Consider the following 24,932-nt stretch of genomic DNA (forward strand, 5'->3'; position numbering starts at 1 on the left):
AGATTTGCATGATTTAAGAAAATGAGAACCTGTATTATATCTGTATCTGTTGACCTATCAGTCTCAATATTTGCTCCTTGTTTTCTATTCCTAGAATTCTCAATTGTCCCCAGTGCAATTGTTAAATGAGGACCAGAGTTTTCGTGCACCTACCGAAGGACTCAAGCAGGTGATGAAAATGTTTTGGTGTATTGATTGAAACTGGATCCTAGAATATGCTTTGGTGCTGTGAGAATATTACTCTCATTAAGGAAATAGTTGAACATTTTGTCATCATTTACTTATCCTCTTGTTTTAAACCTGTATGACTTTCCTTCTTCTGCAGAACACCACACAAAAGGAGATATTTTGAAGAATGTTGGTAATTGAACAACATTGACACTCCTTCAGTTCTATTGTATGAATACAAAACCAATAGAAGTGAATGGGTGCCACTTTTGTTCAGTTCCCAACATTCTTCATAATATCTCCTTTTGTGTTCTTCAGAAGCTCTAAACCCATACAGGTTTGAAATAACAAAATGGTTATTGATGACATAATTTTAATTTTGGGTTAAACTATTCCTTTAAATGCTATCAATTCAAAAACAATACATTGCGTTGTTATACAAGCAACTTTTAGGCCACATTGGTGAAATACATGTTGCTTTTGACAAGTACTTAAGATGTGTCTAATTCATTTATGTGCATTTTGCATTTAAAATTTCCTTTCATGTGTCTCTTAAAAAAAGTTTACACACGTTTTTGAATTAATAAGGTCTTTTAAGTCATTTAGTCATTAAAATGTTTTCTTTAATGATTGTTAATAGTTTGGATGACGTGAGGTTATAATATAGTTCTACATGTATGTACTGAAATACTCTTTATCTTTGCAGGTCTGCAGACATGATGTGACCTCTACAACAATATCGAGCATGGACAAGTGTGCAGCATGTGTGGGACCTGTTGTGGCATTTAAGTGGATTGGACTGAGATGTAAATGTTAGTATGTCTTTTTTGCTGCTTGATACTTGCCATATGACACAACGGTTCATGACTTTCTCCTACATGATTTCTTTTATAGTGTGCTCCAGCTTTTGGCACAAGTCCTGCTACTTCAAATTGTATGACAAACAGTCATCAATGGTAAGACATCATTTCATTTTATGCTTGCCCAGTGAATTGCTTTAAAAGTAATCATAAATATTTTGACAACAGGATACAAGTTCAGAAGAAGAGCTGTCAGATGAGGAATACATACCACAGTCAGAGAGTCAGTCAGACAGTTCAGAAGATCTGACAACAAGAACAGAAACTCAGGATCAAGCTAATCACCCCTCACTATTAAAGAAGGTTGTCCCCTCACAATTTAGTTTACCTGTACCCCCCCTGGATTCATATCAAGGCAAAGGAAAACAAATCTCAATGGCAAGGAAAGCTGAGTTTGACTTACTTTGTCATGAAGAGGATGTTGAACTAGATAGTAACTCAGATTCAGATTTGCGCAGGGAAATAGATGTGGTGATGTCATCCCCCTCATTAATCAGTGAAGAGGCTTGTAGTGGAAAGCTCATGAATGCAGCAGACGGAAGTAAGGTGCAAGAGAAAGGGGAAATAACCAGCATGCTTGAATCAGATCAATGTGTGCAGTCATCACAGATCTCCTGTTCAGCAAATAGTAAGAACTACTGTTACATCTGTGGGAAACCCCAGTCCAAGTTAGCACGCCATCTGAAAACTCATATGTCTGAATTTGAAGTAGGACAGGCACTGTCACTCCCAGTCCACTCAAAGGAACGCAAAGCGATGCTACAAAAACTCAGAAACAAAGGCAATTATCAGCACAACACAGATGTTTTACAGTGTGGAGAAGGGGCTCTTAAAATGAAAAGGGCACCAAAAAAAGAAAAGGATGCAAAAGACTTTGTGCATTGCATGTACTGTAAGGGGATGTTTGTACGGAGAGATTTGTGGCGTCATTTGCGAAAATGTCCCTCAAAACCAAGGGATGCTGGTGAAGAGCAAGGGAGGACTAGGGTTTTGGGTCTTGCAACTATGGCAGAGTCGACACACAGTCAGCAGATCTCTCAAGGAGTTTGGAAGCTTTTGGGTGCGATGAAGCACGATGACATTTCTGTTGTTGTTAAAAATGACTGGAGTATTCTTCAGCTTGCACAGTCGTTCTTTAACAAACATGGACATGACTCTACTAAATTTGAGTACATCCGTCAGAAACTCCGCGAAATTGGAAGATTGTTGTTGACGTTGCGTAAAGAGTTTTCTATTTACAGTCTTGAAGAAGCTGTGAAACCTGCTAATTTCTATCGACTTATTCAAGCAGTCCAGAGGGTGTCTGGCTATGATGAAGAGAGTCACTGCTACAAAAGCCCAAGTCTTGCACTCAAACTGGGTCATTCATTAAACAAGATCTGTGAAATCATTCATTGCAGAGCACTCATGTCTGAAGACAAAGAACTGATTTCCTCAACAGATACTTTCAAAAAGCTGTATTCCTCAAAGTGGTCCGAGTTGATCTCCCACTCTGCACTTGTCACAATGAATGAGGCCAGATTCAACAAGCCATCGACCCTGCCTTTCACCAAAGACGTACAGTGTCTTCATCAGTTCCTTGAGAAGAGCGCACATGCTGCCTTTGAGAAACTAAAAGAGACTGCGTCATCTCAGAGCTATGCAGCACTAGCCAAAGCAACTCTGGCAAGAATTATTGTTTTTAATCGCCGGCGTGCAGGAGAGGTGTCAAAAATGCAGCTTAGAAGCTTTCAAGAAAGGGACAGCACTTCTCTTCACGATGATGTTGCCTTGGGCCTTAGCAGGTTTGAACAAAAACTCTGCAGCCATTTCAGTAGAGTTGAGATCAGGGGTAAAAGAGGAAGGAAGGTGGCCGTTCTTCTTTCACCTGATATGGTGGATGCATTGACGCTGCTGGTCAGAAGGAGAAGTGAGTGTGAGGTGCAGGACACCAACAGTTTCTTGTTTGCTCGACCTAACTGCCTAAGTCATTACAGAGGCCAGGACTGTATTAGGGTCTTTGCCAGTGAATGTGGAGCTCAACATCCAGAGTTTCTGCGATCAACACACCTCCGGAAACATGTGGCTACTCTCTCTCAAGTCCTCAACCTGAAAAACAATGAATTGGATCAGGTTGCCGATTTCTTAGGGCATGATATCCGTGTACATCGCGACTATTACAGGCTGCCAGAAGCCACAACTCAACTGGCTAAGATATCGAAATTACTGCTAGCTATGGAAAAGGGCTGTCTTCCTGATCTTCAGGGAAAGTCCCTTGACGACATTGAGCTTGAAGGTATGTCCATGCTAGCGTATGTGGTTTAGTTAGTCTTATTACATTTATAAGGAGGGTTTGAAGAATGATGTGAAGTCTTATTCAACAGTTGAGTAAAGAGTGGGTGTCATGTTTTGTATTGTTGAACTGTATACAAAATGAACAGATTCTTCTCATGTTGTAAATGTCACTTTTACTTTAAGATGAGATCAGTGTAAATGATTCTGAAGACAGTGGTCCCGATGAAAGTGATGCTGAAGATGATGTCCCTGCTGCTGCCTCCAGTCGTGTTGTTTCTGCTGCTGCCTCCAGTCGTGTTGTTTCTGCTGCTGGCTCCAGGCGTGTTGTTTCTGCTGCTGGCTCCAGTCATGCTGGTATGTTAACTCAACTCTGTTATGTATGTTTGTTTATTAAAGGTGCTCTGAGCGAATTCACAGGTTTTAGGCCATAAAATATTTTTTGTTTCATACAGTAAACATCTCCTCACTATCTGCTAGCTGCCTGTCCCCTGAACACACTGTAAAAAAACGCGGTCTCTGTAGACAGCACAGTGGACGGAACTTAACTTCTGGTCTCTGTTTGTTCAATGGTCTGGATAGTGGCTAAACTGAACTCTGGAACAAAAATCTTGTTAAAAAAACTCCTTTCATAAAATGTGCAGCACACAATCGAACATTTGGACTGTAATGTTCTGAAACATTGTTGTAAATAAAATCTTACCGCCGTTTTTTTAATGTTTACTCTATTGGAAGGCCAAACAAAGTAGTTTGTCTTTCGCAAAGAAACACCGCGTACTCGATATGGCGGAAACAACAATACTACAGCGTGATTGAAAGTAACACCCTCTATCTTTGCATATACATTAGGGTGGTGTTATACAAATGTTCAAACCAGTATGACGTCTAATTGACCTATGGCTAAGCCACGCCCCCAAATGCAATGAGCCAGTCACAGTGCGCATAGCAATCCAATACATTCTTTCCCTCCACGTCCATTGAAATCCATTGCAGTTAGTCAGTTTTCATTCATTTACTTAAGTTATTTCTTGTCATTTTAAGTTGAAAATGGTCAAACGGTGTGCAATGGGGTACATGCAACTCCGACACAGGTGTCCCGAAAGGCACTAGGTGTATTTTTAACCCTTTCCCAAGCCACATCTCAACCGAGATAAGTGTCTGCTGAATCCAGATTAAGTTATGCGGTAGACCACAACACCAACTAAATGTGTATAAATTAAACAAGGATGTCTACATCTGTTCTAAGCTAAGTCAACAACGTATTTGAACGTTATCTTTAATATCCCTAAAGTAACGTTACCCTAACATTAGAAAATGTTAATGTTAGCTTCTAGCTGCCGTTCGGTAACTTCGAGATGATATATAGTCTTTCTGTCTCCAAAAATCATCAATTGCCTCCTGTAAAATGTCTCCTCCTGTGATAGCTGCCATAGCGCCTGTCATCGAATGTTGATTGATTGTCCGAGTGAGTGGAGGGGCGTGGCTTAACCATAAGTTAATTGCATTGGCGTGTTTGAACATGCTGTTTTAGGTAGGTGTAGATGAGGCTTCACTTTTAAAAAGAAGATCTTGAAAGATTTAAAACTTAAATTTTTGCAACTTTACAGATCTTTTATATGCACAGACATCTTTTAACGCGGATACAATGAAAAGCAAGACCGCACATAAACCTGATTCGACCCCCGTTATATTTTTTATGATTGACGGAAGTGCGTCTATGAAAGAGTGACGTATTATTTGCGACTGTAATGTGGTATACTGAGGTGCAGCAGTACTCCATGTAAGTGTTCAATATTTAAAGCAAAGACGTTAGTCTGTAATTCTCATTATGTCAATTATAATAATGTTAAATAAACTATAATGTTTACTTAAAGGTGTAGCAAAGGATTTTCTCGAATTTTAAAAAAGAACCGCCTTCTCCACTTTTTTAAACAATGCAATTGCACAACACTCCTGATTGACTAGGAGGACCAATAGTCTTGATGATCCACCCAGAAAAATAAAATCCTCTGCAATACCTTTAATGGATGTTTATATCAGTTAAATTAGTTAAAATATGTAAAGAGAAAAAGATTTAGTAAAAAGAAGCATACAGTAAGTTTTACTGTTTACATAAGATGTACTAACTAGGAGTATGGTAAAGATGCTAATAAAGATGTTTACCATAAACAAGAATTTATCTGTATTGGTTATAAACATATAATTATGCATGAAACACACTTGGATGTAGTTTCTGTGTTTCTTTCTTTCTTGCCCCAATTCATGACTCTGAAGCTACCAGATTAAGTCCTGGTGCACCAGTGCCCTCTCAAATGTTAGTCTAGAGCCCTGTGAGATCAGATATCTATGTGGAGCATATCCATTGTTGTCAGAACTGTCCATACAAAAATCTCACTGGAGTATTACAAATGATGGCAAAGGAATGTTTAGAACTGTAAACTGATGTTACCAACTGACATACTACAGCAAATTATAAATAACTGGGTTAAAACATTTTGTGGGGGTGAAAATACTATAAATGTGCCTAAGACTTTTGAATTGTACTTTATGTGTGTTAAGGATGGTTGAGCTGTTTTCTTATCAGTGTATCAATGTTGTCACAGCAGATATGCAGATGCCCATTGAAACGGCTGCTGAAGTTTGTCCAGGTACCTGAGGTTTTACATTAGAACACAGCCATCAATGTAAGTACATGAACTCCTATAAAATGAAAGCTTACTAAGGTATGCATTCTTGTGCACAGAGAGTGAGACTGAAATTGGGAACCCACGGAAAGGTCAAAAAGTGTGCTGGTCAACCGCTGAGGTTACGGCTGTGATGAAACACTTCAAATCACACATAACTAAAGGAAAACTGGCCACATTGACTGAATGCCAGCAGTGTAAGACTGCTGAGGATCCCATTTTGGCAAGGCGCACTGCACAAAACATTCGAGATTTCGTACGAAATCGCGGCATTAGTTTGAAAAGAAAAACCCAAATTAAGTGATCGATCCTTGTTAGTCGATCAGTATGCCAATTATTTGAAAGTGTATTCTTGATTTCTTTGTTGCTTTTCTTGACAGCTTCTAGAGTTTATCTTCGTGATAGTTCACCCAAAAGGGGAAAATCTGTCATTTACTCACCCTGTTGTCATTTACCCTGTATGGCTTCCTTCCTTCTGGAGAAGGCAAAGGAAGATATTTAGAAGAATATTTAAACAACGGAGGTACTTGTTGACTTGCATTGGTTTGTGTTCATTCAATAGAGGTAAAGAGATTCATTTTCCATTTTTTCTTCAGTTACTAACATTCTTCAGAATATATTCCTTTGTGTTCTGCAGAAGAAAGTCTGACATACAGAGTTAAAATGGTGACAGAATTTCCATTTTTGGGTGAACTGTCCTTTTACAGTTTTTTGAAACTATGGTGAATTTAAGTTTAGTGAGGGCATCTTATGTTTCAGTGCTTTGTCATCTTCTCAGCGTGCCTTGTTTTCAATGGGCTATTTTGTTTAGATTACAGTTTACTCTATATGGCTTTTGTTGCAACCTTGAGCCGGTTACTGGGCCCTTACACTTTCAATGTTCAAATACTTTACAAGTAAAAATATGTTATATGTGCATTTTTTACTCAGTAAATTGGCACATCATGCTTAAAGGGATAGTTCCCCCAAAAATGAAAATTCTGTCATAATTATCCTTGGTTACAAACATTTCTCAAAACATCTTCATTTTGTGTTCATCAGAACAAAAAAAATTAATACAGGTTTGTAACATAATGAGAGTTAGATAATTATGACAGAATTTTTATTTTTGGGTGAACTATCCCTTTAAATCTCTTGGTTTACCAGTTTGTATGGTAATGTGCTATTAAAACACTTTTGTCCTTAAAATGTTGTTTGGTCTTTCATTGTGTATTGTAGGGGTGATCCAGTTCTCTCAATTCACCTTAGTCTTGATTATACACAGTAGTGATGGGAAGATTCCCTGATGTGCTTGGTGCATTGTGCAAAATGTGTTGTTCCAATAATAACACAGATATGTGTCTAGTTAGGGACAACACATTAAATGTTTTATATACTGTTTTAAGAGTGTACCATATTAAATTGCAAAGCTTATACCACGGGTCTGTTGAATGCTGTATTCTGATTGGCTGAGAAATGTTCCGTGGGTATGCATTCATTTCTGATAACCGCACACCTAACTTGTCAAATGTCTTAATAGGCACCAGAGCAATGTTTGTGGTAACCGTGGTATAAGAGGAATAATTGACTCCGGTACTTTGAATTATTTGAAAATAATTGTCACCTGGGTGTGCATTATTTTCTTATAATTCAATGGCCTGTCGTCAATTATTCCTTACATATATTATATATTTTAAATGTATCGCATCGTAGGCTATGCATCGAGATGCGTATCACATCAGACTTAGTTTTGGAAATGCACATCCCTATTACACAGTGTTGTCATGTTTGTGTTGTGTATGGTAACGTGCCAGTAAAACACATTTGTCCTTATAATGTTGCCAAATCTTATTGTGTATAGTATGGGTGATTGAGTTCTCTTTAATCACATTTGTCTTCACAATACACAGTTATCACACGTGTGTGTTGTGTATGGTAACGTGCCAGTAAAACACATTTGTCCTTATAATGTTGTAAAATCTTTAATTGTGTATAGTATGGGTGATCGAGTTCTCTTTAATCACATTGGTCTTCACAATACACAGTTATCAAACGTGTGTGTTGTGTATGGTAACGTACCATTAAAACACATTTGTCCTTATAATGTTGTAAAATCTTTAATTGTGTATAGTATGGGTGATCGAGTTCTCTTTAATCACATTTGTCTTCACAATACACCGTTATCACACGTGTGTGTTGTGTATGGTAACGTGCCAGTAAAACACATTTGTCCCTTTAAGCCAGCAAACTTACATCTTTTGTGTATTGTAAAATTGATGTCCTCATAAATCAGTCAGGACTTTACAAACACCAAATTTGTCTAGGGCGGGAACTTTTTGGAGGGGGCGGGAATGGCCTTCTGTACCACCAAAATATCATGTTGTTATATTATCAGTTCTGTTGTGTGTATAATAAATTTGAGGCCAGATATTTCATCTGCAGATCAAAATAATTTTTTTGATATTGTTAACATCTCTGTAGGGCATTGGGAAAGGTGGGTCCCTTTAAACCACCACCCTACTGGTTTGGTGATCAAAGTCTTTATAAACCACAAAAACCAGTATGTGTGTGTGTGTGTGTGTGTGTGTGTGTGTGTGTGTGTGTGTGTGTGTGTGTGTGTGTGTGTGTGTGTTTTCTTTCCTAACAGATGGTTTTTAATAATGATTAAAGTGTTTGCTTAGAAGTAGTATTGCAGTAAAAGATTTAATATGTGTTTATCTATCTAAAGAAGTTAATGTGTGCCTTATTCATATAACCAATTTTACAAATAATGAAATGATGTCATGATATTGAAATATGTTTTACATAATAATCACTTTCATCTTACAGCTTATGTTTTTTATAAATGAATGTTTTATTAATGATTTGTTTTTAAGAAAGCATTATAACATGCTATTCAAAGTGGAGGAGTACTGGAGAGGAACTGCAGGGCTCCCAGGGATGAGAGGAGAACAGATTGTTTTTCTTTGTCTATGTGTGTCCATCTTTGCCTACAGGCTAAAATTGGGTGTGGTGATGGAGTCAGATGGACGAGGGGAACGGCCTTTGTGGGTGGAGATTTTCTGAAGAAAGATCGACGTCACATATTTTATAAATAAGCATGTTACTTCCTGAGCTGGTGGTTCGCTACTTGAGAGGACCCAGCGCTGTTAAACTTTTTCAATCTGATCAATAAATATTTGAACTTAGATATTCGTATCTTGTGCCTTTCCTCTAAATTATGAACATGCAAATGGACGCCTTAAAGTCCAACAATTGGTGACCACCGACGTTTTGTGGAGGGAAAGGAGAGAGTGAGAGGAAGGAGGGTTTCACATTGAAGAAACCAGAGTAAGGGAGGGCTCCATTTCAACACAAAATGAGCGCTCTACTAAAATAAGGTAAGCAGAAGCCTGTTTTATCAAATTCTGCTTTTTGGATATACCAAATTACTTGTGTTGATAAGGAGATCCGAACTGAATTACAAATTTACATTTATTGCAAAATTGATCAGAGTGAAAAACTTTTTGAAATTTTTGAATTTTGATATTGAATATAAGGTTGAGGATTCCTTTAACGCATTAGGCGTTATAAAATACCGACTCGGTTGTAGCTGTAAGGAGTGAGAGGCTCTTGGATGAAAGGTCCATAAATACTGTTAATGGCGGTGTAAGTTAACAGAATTAAATATAAGGTTGAGGATTCCTTTAACGCATTAGGCGTTATAAAATACCGACTCGGTTGTAGCCGTAAGGAGTGAGAGGCTCTTGGATGAAAGGTCCATAAATACTGTTAATGGCGGTGTAAGTTAACAGAATTAAATATAAGGTTGAGGATTCCTTTAATACATTAGGTGTTATAAAATACCGACTCGGTTGTAGCCGTAGGGGGTGTACAGCAGCCCGTGAGGTGTAAGGCCTACGAATACTGGAAAAGAAAATTGACGTCTTACTGTTATTGTTGTGGTTTTGTCTGAGAAATTGTATTGTAATAGTATTTGTACCGTGTATTGTACGTTGATATATATTATGGCTGAATTTCAGAAAGAGTGTGATGAATATGTGTGTTCACCGGTGTATGTGCCATGGCAAAAAATAGTTCAATTAATGATGGCCCAAACTGATCCTAAAGATGTTAAGAAAAGACAGAAAGAGGTTGCATTAGTTAGGGGAAGTTGACAGTGGTGCAGCTGCAAAGCCAAAGAAAGTTAAACAAGGAAACAGTCAGCCAGACTCAAGTGTGACACCTACGGCTCCTCCTCCAGCTCCACCCCCAGTGAAATCGATCTACCCCTCCTTGCACACACCTCCTCCTTATGAGAAAGCCAAAGCCCCAATGCAACAGCCTGTTTTTCAAATCAATAGCGGTGAATTAAATGTAGATGTAGATTTTATTTGTGTGAAAATGTGTGATATAATGTCTGTTAAAACCATAAATGGGATTAAGCAAAACCTAGCAGAACGACAGAAGCGAAGCTTTGAAAGAAAAAACAACAGATTAGACAAAAAGAGTAGAGACCAAGTTATTAAATGTGGAAATAAAGATGAACAATTGAAAAAGGACAGAAAATTGTTAAAAGGTGAATGATACAGATAAATTATACAAAAAAAGATAAATTATTACAAAATGAAGAGGAGTCTTCATCTGATGATGGAAGGTGGTCACAAAATAAATTTTATTTTAAATTGAAAGGCAATATTTTGCAATGGGTTAAGTTAAACCTTGAAAGGCTGAAAGCTCTCATCCTTTGACATTCAAGAAAGTGAATAAAAGCTGGCAAGAAACAGACAATGAAAAACTGTGTGTGACATCAAAGTGTTGGAGTTGCAAAGAGAGGAGTAACTCATAAACTGGACTGAGAACACATTCTATTTGAATGGGACTATACTTGAACTCAAGCAGTGAAGGGGGCACTGCATATGGTCAGAGACATTTACAAGGATGAAACACCAAAAAGACTGAGTGGAATCCAGAAAGACTCACAAAGACAATACTGTTCTTGGAGGCAAGAGAAACTGGACAATACTTCACTGGACACTGAACTTTTTCATCTTCATACGGGCCTTTGAGTGAAAAAGGGGAAAGAGTAAACAGCCGTTCAATGTTTATTAAAGACCTTGTTACTATAGGGACACAGACAATCTTTATGAGAAAATCAGCTAGACACATTTAAAGGCTGATCAAGAACTTTGTTGTTAGGTGTGACTACCTGTTCTGAAATCAAATCAGACTCCTATTAATCTGACAGGAAGAAATGCATAATTGAATTTGGTATCTACAGAGGAAGTCAGAATTCCACTGATGGTACTGAGCTAAAAGCAAATATATATGGCATAGAACAGCTATGGCAGAAAGGAAAGTGAAATAGATAAAAGAAATATATTGAAAAAGAAAAAAAGAACACCATAGAACACTATAAAAGGTAAACAAGAAAAGATGTGACAATAGAAAAATAACTGATTATTGTAACAAACTTTGTATTTAAGGAAATTGCCAGCCAAGACATCATATATGTGCATGAAGGTGTTCACATGGCAGATCTCATCACTGAGGGTGAGCCAAATGATTGGATACCATTGACTGATATACAAATTATTATTATTGTAATTAATTATAATTGTTATACCATTGACTGAAAAAGCAAATAAATTGAGAGATGGTTTGTTCGCGGTACCACTGACAACTACCCCACCGTTAATCACACTGTTTACAGATGGTTGTTGTTTCAGAGCAGCAAATGACAAATTGAAGGCAGGCTTGGCTGTGGTTGAGCAAGTTGTGGGTGATTTTGTAACACGACTGAGTGGTAGATTGAAAGGTAAACGGTCAGCACAGAGAGCTGAAATGATAGCTGTTATCAAAGCCTTGCACTACACTGGTGAAGAGAGGGTGATTGTTTATAGTGAATCTGCACATGTGATTGGTGCAGTATATATGGAACTGCCATATGGCAGATAGGTGGGTTTGAAACCAGGAAAGGCCGGCCTATAGTAAATGCTAGCAAAGCCTGACACATACTACAGGCTGTGAAGGTACCTAATGACGTGGCTGTTGTCAACTGCCTAATAAACCACTTATATCCCCAACCATGGTTTCCCAAGACATAGTTAGATCTGACAAAATTGACAAACACGCACTGGAATTGACATATAGTTTCGGGGCTGCTTATCACCCCAATGTTAGAGCAAAGATGAAATAATGAACCTGACTTTGACATTAAAACTTGACTTGACAAACTATGTGCACAGACAAAAATAACACGGCTTGACGCATTACCAATTGCATTAATGTCTATTCGCTCTTCTGTTAACAGGATTTCTGGTTTCACAACCTTTGAATTGCTTACAGGTCGTCAGTTTCCAGGCCCACGGAACGCCTTGGTGCAGGATCCAATCCTGCCACTAACTAATGCTGTTTATTTCTAGAAACTAACTGCTTGATTAAACATTTTTCTTGCCAGGCTACCACAAAAAGAAATTGTGAGAACGACCCAGCTGTTAAAAATGATGATTTGGTTTCTAACAGACACAGGTGTGGACCTGAGGACTCAGGTCCAAGAGAGGGAGAGTGTTGAAAGTGAAAGTGAATCAGCTGGAATACAGAGAGAACAAACAGGAAGTGAAACATCAGTGGTAACACTCACACAACACCAACAACAAAGTCAATAAACACACTGTAAAATTGTGCATAAAAAAGGTGAAATTTTTTCCAGCCCAGTAACAGAACCCCTAGCACACTGTGTGAGCACAGATTGTGCCTATGGAGCAGGTATAGCCGTACAATTCAAAGCGAAGTACGGTACACAAAAGGTTGTAAGACAGAACAAACACACAGGTGAATGTGCAGTTACCCACGAGGACGGCGGCAGATTGATTTTTCATTTAATAATAAAACAAAATTGTACTGATTTACCAACATATGAGAATTTTACCCACAGCCTCAGACGTATGAGAGAGTGGTGTGAGAAAGAAAACATAACAAGTGTATCTACTCCCCGGCTGGGGTGTGGGTTAGATAAATTGGATTTCCACAAAGTGCTGGAAATCCTGACAGAAGTGTTTAGGGACCTGAATATCACAATTACCATATATTCATTATAACCTGGGTAACTATTGACCTTTGAATTTTGATCTTTGAATTTCTTAAGTTTCTTATACAATTCTACAGTATTAATTTCATATTTAATTTTTCTTTTCCTTTTTGAATTTACGATTGTTATTTGAGTATTAGCCAATAGGCATAAGTGTATTTTTTCCACAGAGATGAAGCTATATGGAAATTGGAAGGTGCTGTGGGCCCTAGGAGTTATAACTGCAATTATAATCACCATAATATTTGGCATAAACAATGGAGATCCCTGTGTAACAGACTGATAGTGTCTGTAATAGAGAAAAAAGAGAATAGTCCACCCCCATATAGCATGCCCCTATTAGGCCTACAGAACCTGGATGAGGAGGAGGAAGAAAATGTGTGACCTCTTTCAGAGGTCAAGAGAGGGAATTGTGGGATTTTTATGTTGTTTTATTAATCTTGCTAATTGCTAAAAGTGTTAAAGTTACAAAGATGTCCAAATAAGGACTGTGGAAATTGATTTTGTTCCATGTTATATTTCTTTAATTGATCATTTTATTCTATAAACATTGTGTGTTTCATATATGCACTGAGCTATTATGTAGAAATGAGGTGTTTATGTTTGAGAGTGGAGAGTTACCAGTTTTTGTATGTGTGTAAAAGCTACAAGGAGCATATGCTGAGGAATTTACGCCTGGTATCGATCAAGATAAGAGAGAGGCCTGATGGGGAAAGCAAACCGGCAACTATTTTATTAACTAATGCTTTTATATTCACAGGATAAAATATGCCATGTATTTCTTACTTAATCAGTATTAATCATTGAATAATTGATGTAATAAATATAAGATGTTGTCTTTGATAAATGTGTATTAACCAATGAAATGAAGGTTGCATACAGAATAACTTAATGGGGGCAGGGCAGCTCAACCTTGAAGAAACAGAATCTCCTGTATGTATGTGTGTGTGTGTGTGTGTGTGTGTGTGTGTGTGGGTATGTGTGTGTGTGTGTTTTCTTTCCTAACAGATGGTTTTTAATAATGATTAAAGTGTTTGCTTAGAAGTAGTATTGCAGTAAAAGATTTAATATGTGTTTATCTATCTAAAGAAGTTAATGTGTGCCTTATTCATATAACCAATTTTACAAATAATGAAATGATGTCATGATATTGAAATATGTTTTACATAATAATCACTTTCATCTTACAGCTTATGTTTTTTATAAATGAATGTTTTATTAATGATTTGTTTTTAAGAAAGCATTATAACATGCTATTCAAAGTGGAGGAGTACTGGAGAGGAACTGCAGGGCTCCCAGGGATGAGAGGAGAACAGTTTGTTTTTCTTTGTCTATGTGTGTCCATCTTTGCCTACAGGCTAAAATTGGGTGTGGTGATGGAGTCAGATGGACGAGGGGAACGGCCTTTGTGGGTGGAGATTTTCTGAAGAAAGATCGACGTCACATATTTTATAAATAAGCATGTTACTTCCTGAGCTGGTGGTTCGCTACTTGAGAGGACCCAGCGCTGTTAAACTTTTTCAATCTGATCAATAAATATTTGAACTTAGATATTCGTATCTTGTGCCTTTCCTCTAAATTATGAACATGCAAATGGACGCCTTAAAGTCCAACAATTGTTTTAAAAAAATCACTGTGCATACCATCCGTAAAGTGCTGGATTGGTGGAGAGATCGAACCAATCGATTAAAAATAAATTAAGGAAGATTATGGAAGAGACTAAAAGACCTTGGCCAGAATGCATTGATTTAGTAAAATTATACAGCAGAATAACACCAACTGTAAAAGGTCCCACCCCTTTTGAAATATTGTATGGAAGACAGTTTAGACTGCCTTTGTTAACGTCAACTTTGAAAGAAGCAGAAGAAGAACAAAATTTCAGTGACTATTTAAAAGCAATTTTCTCTCAACGAGAAGTGATACAAGCAAACATACAGATGTGGCCTTTAAAAATGCGCGTCTCTGAGACCAGAATGCCGCGGAGACTTCCGAAATTCTGCGAGATCCCGCAAAAGGGGGGTTCGGTGGGGGACGCAGGAAATATAAAAACCTGTAGAGGGCAGGCGTGTTTCTTGTAGGCCATACTGACGACAATGTGTGTGCTCGACTTCATGCTGAGCGTATACTGTATGATATTGAAGTAACATGACACGGACTTTGATGTCATACAAATGCATGCTTTTTGGCAAACATTTTGTTGGCGAAGTTTTCTTTTGCCAGTTACATAAACAGTCACATATTCTTCTTAAAAATCCGACTCAAACGCGGATCATTTGTCTTATTTTTTCCGTGTACTTACAGTAGAAGAGACGTGATGTATGATAATCGAGTCTTATAACAAAATAATTCGCGAAGACCTTTGAAGAGACCGAGCGCATTTACGCAATATCATTAACTAGTTTATCTAATTTTACATTTAGTTCATTTTTGCATCTGAACGTTTTAATAGCTTTAACATGGTTGTGGTGCGCTTTTCTGCATTACTGAACAGTAGGCTACTTTTTATATTATTATGTTTCCCTTTACATGGTATGAAACACGATAAAAAGTATGCATTGGTGTTTAATACATTTCACTGAGAATTTGTATAATATGTTATACTTTTGTACTAAGGAAATAAAATCATATTGTGAGTGTAAATATTCATAAATTCGAGGAGTTTCTGATGTGTTTGTCATCGGCAAAATGCGCAGTTTCTTTGCTGATTAAAAACCGTTGGCTATGTGATTGTTTAAAATTGACATTTTTTCTACTTATTATTAATTTATTTTTTGCCTACATTTACTCAAATAATATCAATGTGAAAATATAAGTAAATCATACTTCAAGTTAGGCGTAAAACTTACACATTTTTGATGTCAAATAGAAATAATAATAATTTGAAATATGCAATTATTACAGTTTTAAAAACTTAAATATATTACTCTGACCTTTTTAAATATATTGACTAAAATAATCTGTAAATGTAATACTTATATTATTAAGGCGTATACATCAAATAATATATGTACATTTTACACAAAATATCTGTTCTATTTTTAGTAATTTATTTTCCAACTAAAAAAATCGCATAACTGCATTAAGAGATTTTATTAAGTTACTTTAATCATTTATTTTAGAGATATTTACAAAGCCACTGAATCATTTTTAACAGTGTGTACATTATGACCTTATTATTAAATGCATATAAATAAAAATATGTAAAACTAAATAAAAAGATATCATACACGGACTGTATGTAAGCATACGTTTTCTTGTTCGGTGCACGTGGGTTTAAATGCCGTTTTTCTAAAGAAGAATTTTAAAACTTTATTGGTGGTAGTTGAGAAGAATTCCTTTTTCCATTTCTAAATCATTTTGAGCGCAATATAAATATATCATATTGTTATTCTTATTATATAAGAATACGCAATTTTTACAAACTTTTTAACATATAGAAAATACACGTTAAGCATGTTGTGTGTATTTCCTAATTACAAGCTTTTGATGAAATTGCACCAAAACTAAACGTGCATAAAAACATAAAAAAGTCATTTAAATAAGCGAAAAAATATTTTTTATGAGCTCAAAAATTTGAATATAATGTGCTATTGCTGAAAATTGCCCATCTCTAAAGGAGAATATTCATCTTTAAAGTTTAAGAAACAAAAAAGTACTGATAAGCATTCTCAAACGTATATATTCTGTAAGCACTCATTTATCCATAATGATGTAATTTATTTTTTAATAACATATTGTCGCTGTCGGGCAAAGATACTCTCTGGACACCAAGACCATGTCTATGGGTTCAAGAATAACAGAATATTGGCCATTTGAAACTCGAAAGTCATCACTTTATTTTGTCCCATTGTTTTCCATTTTGCGTGTGGTAAAACTCCTGTGCGCGTCGTTCAAATTCATTGAAATTTCGTACACTTGTAGTTTAGCAAGTATGTATAATAGGCTACAATCAGTCTGCACATCGTCTGAGGAAATCCGAAGTTGCGTCGAGGGAAACCAAGCTGACAGCCGCGACAGCAGAGATTGTCACGTACCTACAGAAGGGTATTGGAAAAAGCTTGCATCTGACCTGCAGCGATATCATTCTGGCTTGTTGGGATGTCAGCCAGCGAGAGTCATCTGATTCTGACCTTGTTCTTTTACTCCTTAGAGTCTAAAACCAGGAGGGCATATTAAGTATTCATTTGTATTTTCATTTTAACAGAGCAGCTATGGTTGCGCGTTTCACACACCTCTCCAAACCACGTTGTTAACACTATGCTTGTTCGACTTCATGCGGCGCCGCAAGAACCGACAGCCGGATGACGTCAGAGTACCGCGAGAATGATTCAAGAAATCATATTTCGCCTCGCTCTCGCGATACTGTGACGTCTTCTGGCTGTCGATTCTCGGGGCGCCGCATGAAGTCGAACAAGCCTATTGACAGCAGCAAAAGCTACGCATGCGCTTTTAACTTGTAAAACTCAAAGGTGAATGGGTAATGTAGTCTCTGCTCTCGGTGGGACGAATTAGGTAGCTTGCATTGTGAAGGGCGCTTTGAAAAGCGGCAGCGCAGCCAAATAATTAAATTAAGCCTCTGATTTAAACAGATGTGCAAATGAGCGTTCTGGTACGTTAGAAGTAGGTTCTGGGCGCAGGGAGAGATGGTGGTACGCTCAAGAGCTATATTTGGAAGTGGCGGTACTGGCCCACATTAAAGCACTGGCGGTAGCAAAGGTAGACGGCCCTTTGAAAAGCAAAAGAAAGCTGATAAAAATGAGAAACCTACACTGAAATAAATTGGAGTTGGATTTAGGCTACTTAACAAAATCTAAACATTTTTCACTCAGAAAATGCTAGTAAATATAAACAAAATTATCAGCAGCTTTAACTTTATTACTTTTTTAATTCACTCTTTGTTTCAGCGATGTTTATAAATGTACTATATTTTTGCATTTTGATTACAAACTGTTCTACACTGAAAAGAAACTAATGTAACCTGATTTAATCACGTAAAACATGAGTCTAAACACAAGCACCACTTTTCTGAATGATGATAATCACAAACATCCCAGAGTTTGTAAATCAATTGTTTGTAAAACATATTTAATGCTAACTTTACTTAAAAATTCAGAAAATATTTTTTACAGTGTATAAATAAAAAGACATGAAGGAAGTTAATTCCAAAATGTAATTAATTGCACATGGTTTAGCTGCTTGTTTTAGCAGCTACCAGTGACAGAGAGTCAAGAAATTAAAAACCACCCACCCCTAGGTCTGCCAATTCTTTGCCAACCCCCAATGCTAATCGATCACCTCATCAAAGAAAACCGGTTTATCCAGTTTTCACCAGCGTGTTGGGTTTTAATATCAACCTTTGCAGTTTCTTTGTTAGAATGTAATTTAAGCAAATAGGCCTAATACATAAGCTGTATGTTATTTTAAATGAATGTTTATAACTTATAAAATTAAGTGGATATCAGGTAACTTAATTTGACATATGTTGATATAACCTAGGCTCTTAAGTCCCACGCAATCGCCATGAGACACACGCATTTCTGTCAGTTCACACGCTCACACACCAAACCTTGTAAGCTATTTATCACGCTGAGAAGTAAAATAGAACTTTTCCTGCTATACAAATTAATAAAGGAGGTGCTGGTATACAGAGCATTTCTGTCGAGTTTAGCAGTACATTTTTTAGGTGTGGTCAACTTTACGCAGCGCCACAAGAACCGACAAGCAGATGACATCAGAGTACCGCGAGAAATAAAGCGGAGGAGGTTGGTTTTAAATCGCTCTCGCGGTACTCTGATGTCATCCACTCATGTTTGAGTCTGTATCAGATGAAAATACAGATTTTGAGGAACAACTTATTGTTTGGAGATTGTCAATGGACGTTTCTGAGTGGTATGTTTGTTTTTTCAGTGTAGACCTGCAAAACGCCAAATGCATAAAAATTAATTAATATGGTAATGTCTTAGCATGATATGTTTTCTAAAATGTTTAAAAATGAACAAATCAGTTGTGCGAAACTACACAGATTTTTTTTTTAATGAAACATATTCAATGGTTACAGTGCCTCATGGTGGGGTTTAACCCCTGGTTCAGTTTACCCCATCTGTTTCACTTTGCCCCACAGCCACCGTTCTGGGAAACTGCCTAGCTTAGTAGCCTAATTCAGGCTAATCTTTAGCTAAATCATTCACATGGTTTTATACATAGCCTATCACAAATATTTATGGTATGAATATTTAGACCTGGATAAATCTACTTTAACATAACAGCCTTTATACCTGGTATGTATAAATTTTACTTTGATAGGATAAAAACTGTTTTTTTTTTTTTTTGTTAAAAAAATCATACTTTAATCATAACTCTTTAATTTGTCCTTCTCTTTAACATATAAATTATGGTTGCTACCTGTATTTGTGGTCACACGGCTACAAATCTGTATGGTTGCCTAGATAAAGGGGGTGGGTCAACTTACCCACTGGCTCACTTTGCCCCACTCTCCCCTACTTGGTATTGAGAAACGGTGTTTATCGAAGCCGGAGCGCGAGCTACAAACTACAGAGCGAGTGCGCGGGTGCACAATGGTGAAAGAGCAACACACGATGTAAATAATTATACCAGTGCTCGCAGTACAGACGCTTTATATTTTAGCGTACTGCGTACCTTCACTTTCTTTTGCGTGCCACCACTTCTCATGTTGCTGGTACTTTGCCTTAAAGAGTCAAAGGGCGTTTCTATGTGGCGCTGCGCAGACAGGTCGGCAACGAAGACATCAAAGTACCGCGAGAGCAAGTCGAAATGTTACAAATGGTCCGACTTTACCTTTGCTCTCGCGGTACTCTGATGTCATACGCCGACCAGTCAGCGCCGCACCATTTAAAGTCGAAAAAATATTTTTGAAAAAAAAATGCACTAATAAAGATATTAGACAAGTTTTTCATGAAAGGAAGAGAGTTACTCCAAGAGGAAAATTTTATTGGAATTCCATTCTAAGAGATGTAATTTGGTGTAAAGCATGGTTGCTGCCCTATAAATTTTGTATTTCAAATAAAGTGAGAGAAATTCATTTGAAGATATTACACAAAATATACCCAACTAATTTACTACTTTCTAAATTTATGGAAATTGGGAACGAATGTTCATTTTGTAATAATACTGAGGAGTCTTTATGTCATTTATTTTTTGATTGCCAAAATGTTCAGGCATTTTGGAATGAATGTTTTTCTGTCCTATCAACTAAAACTAACACAGTCATAACATTTAATATGAAAGATATTATTTGTTACTTTGAGAATGATGATAAAAACATTTACAATTTGGTAAATTTCTTCATTTTGTATGGCAAATTCTTTATTCATAAATGTAGATTGTTAAAATCTTATCCTTTACACCTGGTTTTCTTAAAAGAAATCACTCTTTTAATGAAGTCTCTTAAACTTGTTAAAAATGTAAAAGGTACATGTATTGTTAATGTCTATGAGTCTGTATTTGGCGTCCTGTGAATGTCTTCTATTTTATTTTTATAACTATTTTGTTATTCAACTTTGGAAGTTTCTATTTTGATGCCTGTTTTCTGTATTAATGTTCATATGTTCTCTAATAAAAAAAAAAAAAAAAAAAAAAAACATTTAAAGTCGAACACACAAAGCGTCAAGGCAGGGCCGCTGGAAGTCATTTTGAACAGGGGGTGCTGTGAATTTTTTAACCAAAAAACCTATGAGCCTATAGGCCTATTTAAAATACATTTTAAAAATAAATACATTGAGATTTACTACTTTATTGTCATATACACTTCAGGGCACACAGCCAGGGTCTGAAACACACAGACATCATCAGTTCTCAGATGAATATGCGCTATTAATCAGAAGCAAAAATACTTATCCCAGGGGGAATTACTTTCGTTACAATTTACATACAACATATAATATTATAACAACATATAATATTAATTAAACTTCACAATTTTCAATGTCCATGCGGACGAACATATTTTACTTTCGTTTTTAAGTTAGAATCACACGACAGATGTAAAATATTCTCACATTAACATACCTAGTATATTTTTATATAGATCTTTTTTTTTACTAAATAGTACTATTACTGTCTTTTTTAAACTTATAAATAATTCATAATTTGAACAAAAATAATGATGGGTTTAGTTCTGATATTGTATACTTTTATAAAGAAATACATGGTGTATAATTACATTTTTAGAATAGGCTTTATATAAGGTTTGTACTGTAAAAATACTCTATTTGTTACAAACAAAAGATAAAGAATTTACAAACGTGTGGAGAGCCATTTCAGCACTTGGACAGCGAAATGTTTTTTTTAAAAGCATTACTTAAAATGTTTTCTCATCTCACCATATCTACAGGTGCAGAGTCATTATATACAATAAATCCGTTGGGTAGCATTTAAAAAAAAACATTTAAAAGTAGATGCATTTGTTTAAAGCAAAGCATTTATTTACTTAGCTACAGATGAAGCAGCTATTTAAGCCTTCTAACGTCTCATAATTGATCATCATTTATGTCCAAGAGACTCAATAATAATCTGTTACATTTTAATCCTTTAATTTTTCATATTAAAAAGCGTTTTTGTGCTGCTGCGCATCCATGTATGTAATAAACAAACCCGCGTTGTCATTCCGTTAATACGCATATTATCAATGCGCTCTTTACTCGCGCAGAAAAAACTCGCGTCGCGCATTGCGCCGGTTGTATAATAGAAATACAAAGTCTCTCATGAGCTAGAGGACGAATGTCCAGGGAGTTCAGTATTTCTGTGTGGGCATGCATCAGGGAAAGGTGTGTGAGTCTTTTCTGGGTCATGGTGCTGTACCAATGTCTTTAAAAGACGCAAGACAAAGAAAGTGCGCTCGGATGAGGCCACGGATAGGCACAGTAATGAAATTAAAATCCAAAATACACGTAATAACCTACGTGTGTCAAAAATAATTTCCTAAAATATTCATAAGTAATATATCAATTGTGCAAAATATTTTTACTTAAAAAAAATATATTTCTCGCTTTTCCGCGACCATGCGTCAAGGTCTGGAGGAAAAGGATACCCGCCCGGTGCCGATTGAGCATGTAAGCATATGTTTTCTTGTTCGCTCCACGCAACACGGGTTTAAACGCCGTTTTTTTTCTAAAGAATAATGTTTAAACTTTATTGGTGGTGGTTGAGAATAATTTATATTGCAGAATAATGTATATTGCATTTTAGCGCAATATAAATGTATCATATTGTTATTCTTAATATAAAAGAATACTAATATATTTTTTACAACATTTTTAACTTTAAAACATACATATAAAGATGCTTTGTACAATAGCTTTGCTTCTGACAACAATTTTGTGTAATAAATCAGTAAATCAATCACAAAATGTGTTGAAAGTGGCGAATAAAATGCTTGTCAATTCAAACAAAGGTGTATAAAACCGCTTTAATTAACAATAACTAAACTGTGCTCTTTTGCATACCTCTACTTTTCTCATGTCTTTCTTTATGCCACCTTTATCTTTTTAAAATCTTGCCACTTTTAGAAATAATTTGTTTGCATTTTTTGTATACTGCACACTTTATTTGCATCAACTATACCCATAATAACATTTTCTACGTTTTTCTTTCAATAAAAATAAACATATTTATTATTGTCTTAACTTAAAACTTTGTTTTTTAATTTATAAATTAGATTTTATATAAATAAGTTTTAAAAGTGTTGACTGCGAACGTCTGAGATAAGATATCTGGAAGGACCTATAATATACGCCTATAATATATGTACATTTTAAATTAAAATGTCTGTTCTATTTCTAGCAATTTATTTTGTTTTGACCAACTAAAAAATACATAAGTGACATTAAGAGATTTTATAAAGTTACTTTAATCCATTATTTTAGTAATATATTTACAAAGCCACTGAATATTTTTACTGTTATGAATAACGGCTGAAAGGATAAAAAAAAATCATAACACTGACTGCCTATATGCGCAAGAAAGGTATTATTAAAGTTTTAAATATGTAAAACTAAATAAAGATATCATATGCCCACTGTACAGTATGTAGGCCCATGTTTTCTTGTTCGCTCTGCGTGGGTTTAAACGCCGTATTTAAAGAATATTTTTTAAACTTTATTGGTGGTGGTTGAGAAGAATTCCTCTTTCCATATGTAAAGCAATTTAGCGCAATATACATGTGGCATATTATTGTTCTTAATATATTAAGAACAATAATACTACTATATTTTTACAACATTTTTAACTTTAAAACATGTATTTTTATACCACATGAATCTCTTTAAAATATTAATACTTTTAGAAAAACGGACATAATTATTAATATTATGAACAAACAATGAAACGGTGTCAAAATTCGACAACACAAATAATTAAGATATACATTGTAAATAGAGTTAAGTGTATTAGGCTCACACTAAATTCTTTGTTGCACTTAGTATAAATGCCCATTGCACGTACAGTCATCTTTATATATGTATGCGCTGTTATGCTGGCAAGAATTGGTTGACGTCACTTTGCTGTTTTAATAGAAATGTTAAATATTCAGCAATGCCCTTATTAACTTCTGGAAACAACCGCAATGACAACGCATATAAAAATGTAGTTTTTTATGCGCCACCTGGTGGATTTTCTGTGAAGCGAAACACATTAAGGGAAAAGGGAAAGTAGCCCCCCCGAAAACACTTGCAGAATTCTGCGTGACTCCGCGAGACGATTTGGCGAATGCCGCGGGAGAAAACGCGCGTTTTTAAAGGCCACATCTGTACTGCCCAAATCTCCTCCTTTCTCTGTGTTACAGGAAGGAGCTGTGAAACCAGGTGACTACGTATTTATCAAAGCCATCAAACGAAAAACCTGGTCCAGCCCGAAGTGGAACGGTCCCTATCAGGTCCTCATTACCACACCTACAGCAGTGAAGATTGCAGAAAGACCTTCGTGGATACATCTCAGCCACATCAAAAAACAGTTGGTTTGTTCTGTTCAGGACAGTGAAGTTGTTGTTTAGTTAATCTAGGTAAGAGAAGTGTGGGTAAGTAAGTGGACCCGGAAGATTTTTTTGTGACCCCTGTTTATTTTTCACGGGAGCAAGGGAAGTTGAACCTAGAATATATAATAGGTAAGGTTAGTTAGCACTGTCCTGTCTACACAGAGCAGAAGAAATGGCTGAATTTATGAAAATAATCATTGTGATCCTAGCAATCATGCTGGTGTGTGAGGCAGACCCTGGTGGGACGAAGAGGAACAATGCAAGAAAGAGGAGAAACGGAGAGGAATGGAGTAGTCAAGAAAGAGAAATGGATCAACAGAATGGAAACTACCAGAACACCTACGAGATCAACATGTGGTATCGTTATGCGGAGTACGTCGCACGGAGTGGAAACCACACAAACTGCTACGTTTGTTCAAAGATGCCCAAGTCAGGAACGAATCCGCATGTGGAACCTGAACCGGTATTGAATACCAACGATTTGTTTCCTGAATGTTTGACATCTGCATATACACCATTACTTCTGAACGCCACTTTAAAGTATCGCCTGCCACCTCCAGTGGATTTAAACACACTGACTTTTAAGAACCTTAAGATCCTGCAAGAAGATGTAAGTGTTAGAATGTACGGTCCTATTCAAGTTTCACCAAGAACAAAGTTCATCTGTTATGAAAACACTCTAACATTGGGTGTTGTCGACGGCTACCTTGGAAGAGTTCCGGAGCAGAACTGCCACATCATGTACACCCCTTGTACAACGAATCGCAAAGGAGATTTTAACGAGTCCGAGGCTAGGAAAGGAAGCACATGCACCGATTATTTCACCGCACCCGACGCCATGGGGACTAATCCCCAAACCAACTTCGTCTGGTTATGTGGACTGACCATATACC

This window comes from Paramisgurnus dabryanus, chromosome 2, assembly GCF_030506205.2.
Source record: "Paramisgurnus dabryanus chromosome 2, PD_genome_1.1, whole genome shotgun sequence".
Taxonomy (NCBI): Eukaryota; Metazoa; Chordata; class Actinopteri; order Cypriniformes; family Cobitidae; genus Paramisgurnus; species Paramisgurnus dabryanus.